The 13,758-nt window shown below is 48.9% G+C and overlaps 1 protein-coding gene across 4 annotated transcripts in view; it reads left to right on the top strand.

The window, feature by feature from the left end:
• Nucleotides 1-13,758, top strand: part of ENTHD1 (ENTH domain containing 1) — a 547,844-nt gene that overhangs the window by 147,257 nt on the left and 386,829 nt on the right. Inside the window, exon 1 of one of the 4 annotated variants that reach the window (XM_029590173.1) lies at nucleotides 12,505-12,869. The exons of the other annotated variants lie outside the window; for them this stretch is intronic. The gene's annotated coding sequence lies outside the window, so the exon portion shown is untranslated. Of the gene's footprint in view, nucleotides 1-12,504; nucleotides 12,870-13,758 lie in introns of those variants that run through there. 4 annotated transcript variants of the gene reach the window in all.

The raw sequence follows: 13,758 nt of genomic DNA on the forward strand, positions 1-13,758 counted from the left end.
ACTGCAGGTAAGTGCAGACCCCTATTGATAGGTGAAGCTGAATCGAATAATCCTGAGACTGTGGGCTCAAACAAGACAGCAGAATGCAATGAAGACGATACATATGCGCCCTCACCCAGGGCAACACCTCCAGGGTTGCCGCCATCAATCTGAGTAGCTGTAGATAGGACCACACTGTCGGGCGAATTGGGTTCATCAACAGACACACCTGCACCATCAGCTTCTGAATATGGCCCTCCTGCAGAAACACCCTGCCCTATTTCATGTCGAACTGAACACAGAGATACTCTAGCGACTGTGATGGTTGAAGATTGCTCTTGGCCAGGTTCACCACCCAACCTAGCTCCTCCAAGGAGATCACCTTGCGCAAAACTCAGAGGCTCTCTTCCAGACTCTTGGCCTGAATCAGCCAGTTGTCCAAGTATGAATGTACCAGGATCCCATCCTTTCTCAACTCCGCCGCCACCACAACCATAACCTTGGAAAAAGTTCTGGGCACTGTGGCCACACCATAAGGTAGCGTTCAAAACTGATAATGATGCCCCAAACCCATGAAATGCAGAAATCGTTGATGCTTTAGCTGGATGGGAATATTCAGGTACACCTTGGACAAATCCAGAGACATCAGAAACTCCCATGACTGCATTATCACTGAGCGCAAGGTTTCCATGCAAAAATGAGACACCCGCAAATGACGGTTGACCCCCTTGAGATCCAGGATGGGGCGAAAAGAGCCCTCCTTCTTGGGCACAACGAAATAAATTAAATATCGGCCCATATTTTCCTGAGACATGGGCACTGGAACCACATCCTGCAGACTGAGGAGACTACTTGTCTCTTCTGAGGAGAGTTGCAGGGAAACACTATAAACATGTCCTGAGGAATGCTGTGAAACTCCAGTGCATAGCCATCTCGTATCACCTCCAGAACCTACTGGTCTGACTTAATTTCGACCCACCTCTGATAAAAGAGAGAGAGATTACCATCAACTCCTGTTCCTGGGGGTGGGTCGACACACCTTCATTGGGAGACTCATGTGGCTCCACTACCTGAGCCTGTGCCCCGTCTGGACAGCCTGGGATAAAAGGACTGAGGCCTACCCAAAGGTCAAGCCCTCTGAAAAGCTGCTCCTCTGTAGAGTCGAAAACGATTGGATCCCCAAGTACGATCTCTCATCCTGAAGGAGTGTGGCATCTGTTTCTTATCCTCTGGCAACCGAGGAACCTGGAACTCACCCCACTTATTGACCATTTTGTCCAGCTTGTTCCCAAATAAGCGTGAGCCTTTAAAGGGCAGCGTCATAAAGTTAGAATTGGAGGTTGCATTGGCCAACCAATTTCTCAGCCATAACCAACATCTGGCCACTATTACCAAAGCCAACCCTCTGGCCAAAGTGCTGACTAAATCACAGCCCGCATCTGCCAAAAAGGCAGCTGCTGGTTCCATCACTGCCCTGGAATTCACACTAGATTCATTAACTTCCTGAGACAAAAGTAAACAAGAGCAAGCCACCAGGAAATAACAAGAAACTATCTGCAAATTCATTGTCATTGCTTCAAAGGCCTGCTTAAGAATAGCCTCAATTCTCCTATCCTGTTACGATCCTGCTCACAGAGCCCATCCTGCGAGCAGGCCTTCCACTCACTGGCCCGATACCGCCAACTCCGGGGCCTTACTCTGCGCAGCTGAGTGCCGCCAACATTCCTCTTCACGGCCAAGGCCGCCCGGACCGCTCCTCCTTCCATGCAGCCTGAAGTTGCCACTGCTGACTCCGCCTTCGCGGCGGGGAAGATGCTGCCAGGATCCCTCCAAGCGGCAGGAAGCCGCTGCCGCTGCCTCCACCTACACAGCCTGAGCACTGCCGCCAGGATCCTCTCTTCGCGCAGAAAGCTGCCTCCGGCCTTGCTCTATTGCAGCTGGTAGCCACCGATTCATCTCCCGGGCTCCTCAAGGCGTAGGCGCGCAGCTCTTCATCATATTTAAAGGGCCAATGACGGGAAAAGCCTGGGGCCCCACTGGATGATGTCATCACCTTGCTCCTTAGTCCAGCCCTATAAAAGGGCTCAGCTTCACTTCCTCAGGGCCTTCGAATTGGGTTCCATGGTTGTCCATGTTCCTCTTCTCTGGTCAAGGTCTTCCGTGGTTTGCTCCTGTCCAGATGGTTCCGTGTTCCATGTGCTTGATGTTCTTGGTCTCCTTCGTCTGATATTCCTGGTCTTGTTCTTCATCGGAGCTCCTTCGTCGTCTGTTCCTTGTCCTGAAGTCCTGATATTCCCAGTCCAGAAGTTCCTGATGTTCTATGCTCCGTGTTCCAGTCCTGATGTCCTCACCTCCGGCTCTTCGTCCTGCTTCCAGGCTCCTTGCTTGTCCACCTTTCCTGGTGTGCCACCATTGTGGTCCGTGATCAGCCCATGGGGGGGGCTGTGTAGGGTGCCTCGTGGCACAAGGCCTGTCTTCATGGCTGCAGTGCAAGTCCCTGGAAGGCCCTTGTTTTTAATGCCAAGGTCTGTTCCTGAAATCTGAGTTCTGAGTCTTGAACCCTGAGTCTTGAATCCTGTTCCGGTCTTCGGAGTACCTTATGCCTGCTTCTGTCCATGCCCAAGACTCTGTTAGAACCTGCTCCGCTTCAGCGTGGTCCACGACCAGCCACAGGCGGCTGTGTGGGGTGCGCCTTGGTGCAAGCCTCTCCTGAATCTTTGACATGTTTCCAGTACCGAGTTCTACTGCTTCGCCTGGAGTCTGCTTCACTTCTGGCGTGGTCCGCGACCAGCCATGGGCGGCTGTATAGGGTGCGCTGCGATGCAGTACTTACCCATTACTTATGCCTGAATTCTGAACCCTTGCCTGGACTTCCTAGTTCCTGAATCCTTGTTCGAGTCTTCCAAGTATCCCGAGTCTTCGTCCGAGTCTTTCAAGTATCCCGAGTCTTCGCCTGAGTCTTCGCCTGAGTCTTCTAAGTTCTGAGTTCCATGTCTCATCTTGTTCCTGCTCTCAACTTCCGTCTGGCCTCATGCACTCGTTGTTCCCAAGCAGCGGGTCTGGAAGGGCTACCGAGTGGCCGGAGGGCTACTCCTGAGACCAGCATTGAGTTGTTGGGTCTCACTGGTGCATGTACGTCCAGTGGAGGACTGAGCCTGCCTTGTTCCAGTTCCTGACATTCCTTGCCTTGTTTCGGGTCCAGCCTTGTTCCTGCTTTGTCCGTACCTGTACATACTCACCTCCCACGGTGTGTCTTGGGGCTCCTCCCTGAGCTGCGCCATGGCCCAAAGGCTCACAATCTCCCAGAAGCAGGCGATCGCACCTCCGTGTCCTCAACATGATTGGAAGGTTCCATGGTCGCAACACATCCTTCAGGGTGGCTCTCCTTTCTCCGGGAATAGTTGTCCACTTTGTAACGGCACACACAAGTGCATCCATTTTTGGAAAGCGCAATTGCTCACTCGCAGCTGGATCCAGGGGGGTACAGTCCTTCCAAGACTTGTCCCCTTTTGAAATTAGCTTCTGGAGCATCCCATTAAAGATCAATCAATTCTTGAATGGCCTTCAAGATAGGGAAGAAACATGAGGCTTTTTGCAAAGAAATCAGAATAGGATCCAATCCCGGAGGAATTTCTCCATCCTTCAGGTAGTAAAGATCGGCTTCGTCATCTGAGCCATCTGGATCCCTATCGGGAAGACCGGCAGCAGATCTAGGCATACTCCAATGCTTACCCGCAGCATCAGGCATGTGGGATTGTGCTTCCTGTGACCCTGACCTGTTAAGATTGGCTGGGGCCGAGGACTACGCCTAAAGACTGCAGTCCTTGAAAAACTTCTACCCAAGAAAAGGCAGAGGGATCTATGCCAAAACCAGGGGGCATCTGTCCTGTGCCCACTGAACTATCTTCCCCTGCTGACGAACCAGTTAGGGGAGCTCCAAAGTCAGGTGACCCTTCTAGCACCTCTTTTCCCAGTCCCGCATCAGGCTGGGAAGAACCGGGTTTAGTGAATTCAGATAAAGACAATTCCTCTTGAGCTTCCAAGCAGTGCTAACACAAGTTAGAGGGAATGCCAGGCTGAGATGCCCGAATATGACAAGCAGCACAGAGGGTATGGCGCTTAGGTTTCTTAGCCATAGGTGCCATCAGTCTGTCAGTATGCTCTAATAGGTGTCTGAGAAGTGTGCATCCAGCTATAGTTGTGCTGCAAAAAAACTAAGTGCCCAAAAATTAGGTGCTCAACACTGTGCCTCGATGAACATCCAAAAACTGAGATCCCACAAGGCTACTCAAATTGTACCTGTAGATAAGCACATGTGGTTTCCCCTCAGTTACATTGTAAACCGGTACGATAAGACCTAGTCTTGAGCATCGGTATAGTAAAAGAAATTAAATAAATAATAAATAAAAATGTGTGTGAATGCCCCTAATCAACTGGATGCCTAATCAGGCGCCTAACTAGCCATCCAACTAGGCGCACAAACTGGATGCACTACTGAACGCACAGCTGGACGCACTAGAATGAACTGATGGAACTAAAGAGGGCAGCCTAACTCGCAGGAAAAAAATGTGTGAAACACTGCCATAGTCTACTATGTGACAGCTCACACAAGCACATCCACTTTCTGAAAACGCAACTGTTCTCACGCAGCCGGATCCAAGGGGTACAACCAGTCCAAGGTTCTTCCCCCTTAAAAATTAGCTTCCAAGGCACCCCATTCAAGATCAATCAATTCTTGAATAGTCTCGATAATAGGAAAGAAACATGAGGCTTTATGCAAGGAAATCAAAATGGATCTCTCTTTGGCTCAGACACAGAATCAGCCCCCGGTACTCCCAGCATCTTCAATGTCTGGGAAATCAGAGTTGGTAACTCATCTCTATGAAAGAAACGCAACATAGATCTATACAGCTCTAGCCCTGGAGGAATTTCTCCATCCTTCAGGGAATAAGGATCGGTTTCATCATACGTGCCATCTGGGTCCCTACTGGAGCGACCCACGGCAGGCCTAAACCTACTCAGACGCTTACCCGCAACACCAAGCGAGCGGGGATTGGCAGACTGCGATCCTGAATCACTATTAACTGGGGCCAACAATTGTGCCTGAAGAAAAGACTGCAGTCCTTGAGAAAATTCTACCCAAGCAAAGGTAGACGAATCCAGGCCAAAACCAGGGGGTGTTGGTACTGTGCTCACAGAACTACTTTCTCCCGCTGAGGAACCAGTTCCAGGTGAGATCTCTGGCAACTCTTTTCCCATTCCCGCAACAAGCTGGGAAGGACCTGGCTTAGCCAAATCAGACAGAGACAAGTCTCCTTGAGCCTCCAAACACTGCTGCAAGCAGCCCACAAGGCAAGGTCTTAGGCTTCTTTGCTATTGGCACCATAATAAGTCACACACTCTAAACTGATTCCGAGAAGAGTACACGCCCGGCTGAGCTTGTCGCTTAAAAAGGATTGGACACCCAAAATTTAGGTGCCCAATATACACAATCAGCTGGACACCCTATTTCTCGTACATCTAACTCTTAGGTGCCCTGAAGCACACCACTATGCGTCCTAACTAGGTGCCCTCAGGCACATAACCAAGCGCTCCAGAAGGATCTTATGCGCATGACTATGTTTCATATGTGCCCAACTGGTTGTCCAGCTAGGTGCACTATTAGACACATAGCCGGGCATCCAGCTGGGTATTCAGCATGAACCAGTGTCCTGAAGAAGGCAGACTTATGTGCCGTGGAAAAGCACGCGAATGCCGCCGAGGCCTACCATGCGGCAAAATTCTGAGCCTGAGAGTAGGGCCTAGCCCAAAAGACTGCTCAACCTACAAGGCTGCCCAAGTTCCCCAACTCACCCGGAGGTGAGAATGGACATCGGACTGGCGCACAGAGCACGGAGGGGAGAGGAATCCCAAAAATCAACTTCCCCTCTTTCACTTCCTTCTTTTTTTTTTTTTAACTCTTTACCTGACTTCAGCCCATCCTGGCTGAGAATGGAGTCGCTCTCTGGTTACCGGGGAGGGGGGGGTGGGGATGCACCTTCACTGCTGAACTTGGCTTCCTGCACCTGCTTGCCTTTCAGCTGTTTTTTGTTTTTTTACAGATAGGTCCACATTGAAAAAAACAATTACCGGACCAAGGGGAATCCACCAAAATCACTTCAGGAAATCTCGAATGAGGGAGGGACCATTTGGTATGACCACAGGAGTGGGGTGAATTAAATTTCCTTCTTCTTTTCTCCTTCTAAAAGTTAAAGCAATCCCCAGTAGGGAGATGCATGTCCATCATCTGCTGGAGACGGAGAATGCTGGTGGGCTGATGTCACTGCGGGGGTATATATACTGTGATGTCAGCTTTGCTTTGTCTCCATCTGCTGGTAGAGGAGCATAACCAATCGGTTTTGGATTCACCTGTATGTACGCTAGGAAACGCAACATTGTTTTATACTGTTCCAATCCTGGAGGAATTTCCCAATCCTCCAGGGAGTAAGGATCGGCTTTATCATCCGTACCATCTGGGGTCCTATCAGTGTGACTCGTAACAGGTCTAGACATACTCCGACACTTACTCGCAGCACCAGGCATGTGGGAATCCGCAGCCTGCGATCCTGAACTCTTAGGATTGGCCAGGGCTGCTGACTGCACCCGAGGAAAGGATCTCAGCCCTTGAAAAAATTCCACCCAAGAAAAACCAGAGGGATCTATACCAAAATTAAGGGGCGTCAGTCCTGTGCCCACTGATCTACCATCCCCCGCTGATGAATCAGTTAGGGGAACCCCAAAACCAGGTGAAACCTCTGGCAGTTCCCTCTTCTTTTCTATTCCTGCATCATGCTGAGGACTGGGCTTAGCAAACTCAGTTGGAGACAATTCTCGCTTCAGCGCTGACACAAGTTAGAGGGGACGCCAGGCTGTGATGCCCGAATATAGCAAGCAGCACAAAGGACAAGGCACTTAAGCTTCTTTACTACCGGCATCATGATAAACACCTATCAGTACGCTCCAAAAAGCGTTCTATAACTGCGCCCAGCTGTGCTTGCAATAATCACTTACCATAGATGCCCAAAAAATAGAACGACTTTAAGTACACAAGTGAGTGTCCACCTAAGCGCTCACTCAGGCGTGCAAGCGTGAACCGATGTCAGACATTGTTCCGTGGCAGCTTTGTGCACAGAAAAGTGTGCGAACGCTGCCATGGCCTACTATGTGGCAACCAAGCAATGCCTGACAGTGGGGCCTATCCAAAAAGGCCACTCAACCCACCAAGCTGCCACAACTCCCAAAGCTGTCCCGTAGACGGGAACGGACATCGGATCAGTGCGCTGAGCTTGGACCCCAGCAGGGGGATGGAATCCTTAAAATTAATTCCCCTTTTTTCTTTAGCTCAGCCCATCCCAGTGAGTACAGAGTCGGTCTCCAGCTGCAGGGGGAGAGGGCAAAGGCCTTCACTACCACGCTCGGCTTCCTGCACCCGCTAGCCTCTCAGCTGTTTGTCTCTCTACAGCTAAGTCCATGCCAGGAAACCAGCTGTCGGACCGAGGCAGTTATCTGAGGGAAGGATGATATCACCTCAGGAAAACTCGACTGAGGGAGGGACCTTATGGTATCACCACAGAAGAGCGGGGCAAATTTACTTCGTTCCTTTTTTCTGCTACAATTTTTTTTAAATGATTTCCAGTAGGAAGATGCATGTCCACCATCTGCTGGAGAATACTGGTGGGCTGATGTCGTTGCAGAGGTTTATATACTGTGACGTCAGCTTTGCTCCGTCTCCATCTGGTATGGATTAACCTGTCTGAAAGCTAAGAAAATGTTCATACTTAAAGATGAGTACTGCTTAGTGCCTTCACATGGAAATCTCATGCAAATGAGGACATTAAGCAGAACTCCGCAATGCAGAGAATGCATTTGGCCGGTGCACCCTTCTTAGTGGTGCACACCTAATTCCTGGGTCAGTACTACTGCACTGGCACTTAAAACCCCTAAAAAAGGGGGAAAAAAAGCTTAAAAACGCTATGGATAAGTAGACTTATCCAGCTATTTCGCAGAAGATAAGTACTGACTTATCTGGCAACTGTTATCTGGCTATCTGGCACAGTTCACCACTACTTAGCCAGATAAATACTTCTCAGGCTAAGTAGCGGTCACCCGCACCAGATAAATACTGACTTATCCAGTTATCTGCAGCTGCTACCTATTGCCAGACAGCTATATAAATCAGTATTTATCCAGTTAAGTGGCAACAACTACCGGCATTTATAGTCTGTCAGGGATGCCTCCCCCCATTTTATAGTTTCTGCATGTTTTTAACTTCCTGTGCATTTGCAAAGCATTAGCTTACTGCATCATCACTGTATCTTTTACTTTTACCTACATTAGGCAATGTATCTTTACTGGTTAACCCCATATTTACTTATCCAAGTTATATCGACCTGTTCTTTGTAAGACATTTACTTGTCAATGTTATTGTTCTGTTAAAATGTAAACCGAATTGATCAGTAATTCTGTTATTGGAAAGTCGGTATATAAAAATGCTAAATAAAATAAATAAATCATTTATTTATTTATTTTTATATACTGATGTTCCTGTAAAGAATACATATCGCACCAGGAACTGAACAGTCACCTCCAGGGCGGAAATACATTAAAACAGTCGCCTCAAGGCAGAATACATTAACACAAGTATACAGGAAAACTATTAAAGAGAATCATGAGTTTAACATTTTTTTAATCTGTTAAAAATGTGAATTGAAAACCTGTACATATTTTCTTAACACTAAGATTATTGAATAGGCTTGTAGAAGAACATGAAGTGGTGAAATGCTAGGAAAGACAAAAGGCAAAAAAGTAAATTCAGTTTCTTGTTGCTCACACTTAGCAACAAGTACTTGGTTTTCCAGCCATCTAGTTAATAACTATTGTACTTTTCCACCAGGAATTTGTCCAAATTCCTATTTAAACCCTGTGAGGATGATGCAATAACGTGCACAGGTACACGTGTTTTGGACACACTAGATCAGACCTGGGCAAGGGGCGGCCCGCGGGCTGAATCCGGCCCGCCTACGGTCTGTGACCGGCCCGCCCACTGCTGAGAGCAGACGGAGAATGAGGCACGCTGCCTTCCCTCTGCAGGGATGGCAGCGTGCCTCATTCTCCGCTCCCTCGCTCCCCGATTGGCCGGCCAATCGGGGAGCAGAGAATGAACTGTTTTTTTACAGCGTTCGGTGGGGGGGAGGGAGTGACTCGAGCGAAGACACGCTGTCCGATTGGCCTGTGCTGGGCAAGCCTTGCCCAGCACCGGCCAATCGGGCAGCGTGTCTTCGCTCGAGTTTCTTTCCTACCTACCTACCAGTTCCGCCTTTCGTGGTCTTTTTCAGGGGTCCCCAACCACCGGTCCGCGGGAGCTTTTTGCCGGTCCGTGGCGCGCGCTCCCGGTCTCTCCCGCTGCCGCTGGGCTGTCAGCACGTTCAAGCCCAGCGGGAACGGCAGCAGTGTTAGAAGCTGTGGTACCCGCGGCTGGTCTTTTCTTCTTCCCGCGCCTGCACCCCCCCTCCCGTGACCCGGAACAGGAAGTGATACACGGAGCGGTGCGCGGGAAGGAGAAAGAGCCGTGCCGCGTCGGCTGCAGCGTCGGTCCCCGAGCAATTGAAGCAGCCAGTAATCGAGAAAGGAGTCAGCAGCATGAGCCTCCCGCGGCCGATGGGATTCTTCTTTCTTGGCCTTCGGGGGCTGCTGCAGCTCCCATTTGTGCTCCGGTGTGGGGGAGAGGAAGTGAGAAAGAGAGAGAAGCAGCCAGCCAGCCTGTGTGTGATTGACTGGTCAGAGAGCTGATGTGTGTGTGTGTATGTGAGAGACAATGAAAGTGATTGCTCAGGGAGATGACTGATGTGTATGTGAGAGTGTGAGACATTAGTCAGGGAGGTGACTGATGTGTGTGTGTGTGAGAGAGAAAAAGCATGGAAGTGAGAAGTCTGGGTATGTGGGAAAGCATGAGCGTAAGAAGCCTGGTGTTGTGGGAGTGAGAAACCTGGGTGAGTGTGCATGCATGAGAGAGAGAGACTGCTTGGTAAGGTGACGGTGTGTGTGAGAGAAAAAGACTGGTGTGTGTTAATGTGAGAGAATGTGATTCAGGGAATGAGAAGCCTGTGCACGTGGAGAGTGAGCATGGAAATGAGAGAGACTGGTGTGTGTGTAACAGAGAGAAAGTGATTATGGGAATGAGAAGCCTGTGCATGTGAAGAGAGTGAGCATGAGAGTGAGAAACCTGGGTGTGTGTGAGACAGCATGGGAGTGGGAAGCCTGTGTGTGTGTGTGTGTGTGCATGCATGAGAGCGAGAGACTGGTTGGTAAGGTGACTGTGTGTGTGAGAGAAAGAGACTGGTGTGTGTGAATGTGAGAGAAAGAATGTGATTCAGAGAATGAGAAGCCTGTGCAGTGGAGAGCGAGCATGGAAATGAGAGAGAGACTGGTGTGTGTGTAACAGAGAGAAAGTGATTATGGGAATGAGAAGCCTGTGCATGTGAAGAGAGTGAGCATGAGAGTGAGAAACCTGGGTGTGTGTGAGACAGCATGGGAGGGAGAAGCCTGTATATCTGAAAGAGAACTTGGGAGTGGGAAGCCTGTGTGTGTGTGTATGCATGAGTGAGATCAGGTGACTGGTGTGTGTGTGTGAGAGAGAGAAATAAAGTGATTATGGGAATGAGAAGCCTGTGCATGTGAAGAGTGAGCATGGGAGTGAGAAACCTGGGTGTGTGTGAGACACATCATGGGAGGGAGAAGCCTGTATATCTGAAAGAGAACATGGGAGTGAGAGACTGGTGAGTGTGTGTGTGTGTGTGTGTGTGTGTGAGAGAGAGAAAGAAAGTGATTATGGGAATGAGAAGCCTGTGCATGTGGAGAGAACAAGCATGGGAGTGAGAGACTGGTGAGTGAGTGTGTGGGTGTGTGTGTGTGTGAGAGAGAGAGAGACAGAGAAAGTGATTATGAGAGTGAGAAGCCCATATATGTAAGAAGAACACGGGAGTGGGAAGTCTGTGTGTGTGTGTGTATGGCATGAGAGAAACTGTTCAGGAAGGTGACTGGTGTGTGTGCCAAAGACTGTTTGGGAGATGATTGGTGTGTGAGAGACAGAAACTGGTCATGGGGGCATGACTGGTATGGTGTGTGTGTGAGAGACATGGGCACTAAGGAAGAGGACCATAAGTATAGAGCTTAGCTTCTACTGCTGCTTCTGGTGTGTGCCACGGCCTGCAGGGAAGGGGAGTAGGAGAGCTGCTGGAGGGGGTAAGTAAAGATGGCTTTAAGTTTATTTTTCTTGACTGCCATTTTAATTGTGTGATGTCTGCTTTTTTGAAATATTTTATTGGTGTTTGGAGAATGTTTAATAGTTTTTATGAGTTTTTAATTGTTGGATGTTATTCTGTTCATAGCTGTTTTGAAACATTTATTCTGCTTATTAGTATAGTTTTACAATTATTTCTGTGTGGGGATCTATAGCTGCTTGCTATTCTGTTTTCCTAATAAGAGGTGTATTGGTTTTTAGGACCTGATTTAATATTTGTGGTGTTGCCTTTTCATAGATAGGGTTGCTCCTGTTTTGTATTCCATAATACAGGTGTAACTGTGTGTGGATTAGTTTATGTGCATTACTACGGATCCTGGGAGTATGTTAGGTCGGTTCTGTGTCTGTTACCGAGATGAGATATTTTGCTAGCATGTAAGCGTTTGTATCGGTCTTATTTGTTGTGTTTTCTCAGAGGTCTTTTCATAAGTAGGGCTATTGAGAACTGAGTTAATTATATTAGTCCGGCCTTCTAAAACCATCCCAGTTTCTCATGTGGCCCCATGGGAAAATTAATTGCCCACCCCTGCACTAGACTGTCTCAATACAGTAAGGAGATTAGCACGTCCAAAACACACGCTCTAACAAATACATACCCGATAATACCTGTCAGATGTAAATTCCATATAGATGAGGACATTAACTATTACCCCCCTCTTCAAGAAAGTTCTGGTTGCCCAAAGCATACTTTTTAGCACGGCAAATTTAACTCTAGCCTCGGTTGTGAAATAAAGTCAGCTAGCAGTCAAGAAGGGTTCTCTGTGTTGCATGTGTGTCCTCCTCCTTAGTATAGCTGTGACACTTTAATTTAGGGCTTGCGGTGGAGAAAAATAAATGTATATTTTGGCCTGATTAAAAGAAACCCACTTTCCTTGTGCCACACAATTTAGACGTCCGTAGCGAGGGGCGCCTAATATTTTGCTGCGGTTGCTTAAGTGTATTTTAACAAAAAAAGAAGCAAGATGAAAATGGACCCTGGTATTGAGCATCCATTGCAATAAACTACTGAGCGCCTCAGACGCATAATTCTCCTTTAGCACGCCCTTTTTAACGCTGCCGCTCATTTAAATATTCAATGGTGTGCCCAGGGGATGTGGCTGTGTGCAGGTTAAAGACAACGGGCGCTGAATACTAGCATCCGTTTTACTGAGACACGTCGTCCGGCACCAAATTCCACAGTTCACTGAGCAAAAAAATACCTTCTTCAATTTGATGATTTCAAGGAGTGTTTTATTAATTCGTTTGCTCAGATTCACTAAATCGCCAGAAGCGTTCAAGCAAAACGTCTTCTTAGGCCACTCTCCCGCGCGAAACCGAAACTCAGCAGGGAAAGAAGAGAACGCTCAATCGCCCCAGAACTAGCAGCAGCAGCCGCCCCTCCCGCCCACAATATTTGCAGCCGATGGCAAAGAGAGCGGGGGCAGCCACAGCAGACGCGCGTGGCTCCCTGCCCCGCTCCCTGCAGCGCGCGCGGACCTAGAAACGTCACGTGTGGCTCCCCCTCCCCCTCCATGTGCTCTTTCCTCGCGCTGCAGCTGCCGTTGGGCTGGAGGTAGGCAGAGGAAAAGATGTGTGGGGGGATGGGAGATATAGGAAGGGGGAGCGGGGTCTCCACCTTGGCAATTTATTTGAGCAAAGTATGAAACGTTAAGCGGTCGTGCGTCCGACGCTTAGATTTGGGTTGTTAGGGCCTTATTCAACAATGAGTCTATGTCCGTCCCCCCCCCCTTGCCACTGAATGGGAAAAGGCACGTTTTGAATAAGACACTCTTAGAAGGCCAATTTACTAAACTGAAGTAAAATTGGCTATTGCATTTTGTCTTCCCGAAAACACGACATTAAACGTTTAGTATGCTAAAGGGCGCTAAGACTGTCGTTTTGCGACAGTTTACATCTGCATTACTGGCGGTGGACGTGTAAAGCATGATGAGGGCCTCCACTATTAACCTGAGGAAGAATGAAGGCCTCTTTCCAAGTAAAGCCTCTCAAGACCGGGAATGTAGTATCGGCAACGTCCCTCGCTGCCCTCCCCCCTCCCAGGCCTCCCACTACTCCCAGTAACTGCAACATTAGCACCCCTATCTTTTCCCAGCTAAAGGCTCCGCAGTACCCGGCCAAGGGCAGCATTGCCGCTGACGGTCCTTCCCTCGACTAAAGGCGGCCTCTAGGGTGTTACACATGGGACCGACCCCACCTGTCTCCCTCTATGGTTTACTCCCTCAGAGGGAACCAGAAGCACTTCTATCTCTCTGATGCCGCCAGATGCAAAAGCGACCTGTAATTGCATGCGGTCGCCAGCTCTTATTTCCTCAAAGGATCCTAATAGGATGGAGGAGCACTTCTGCATACCCCCACCACACGTCATGGAGCTCTTTGGGATAAGTCAAAGGGTGGCCACTATATTTGGAGAAAGGTCTTTTTTTATCTGTAGAGATGGGATA

The sequence above is a fragment of the Rhinatrema bivittatum genome, chromosome 2 (assembly GCF_901001135.1).
Source record: "Rhinatrema bivittatum chromosome 2, aRhiBiv1.1, whole genome shotgun sequence".
NCBI classification, from domain to species: Eukaryota; Metazoa; Chordata; class Amphibia; order Gymnophiona; family Rhinatrematidae; genus Rhinatrema; species Rhinatrema bivittatum.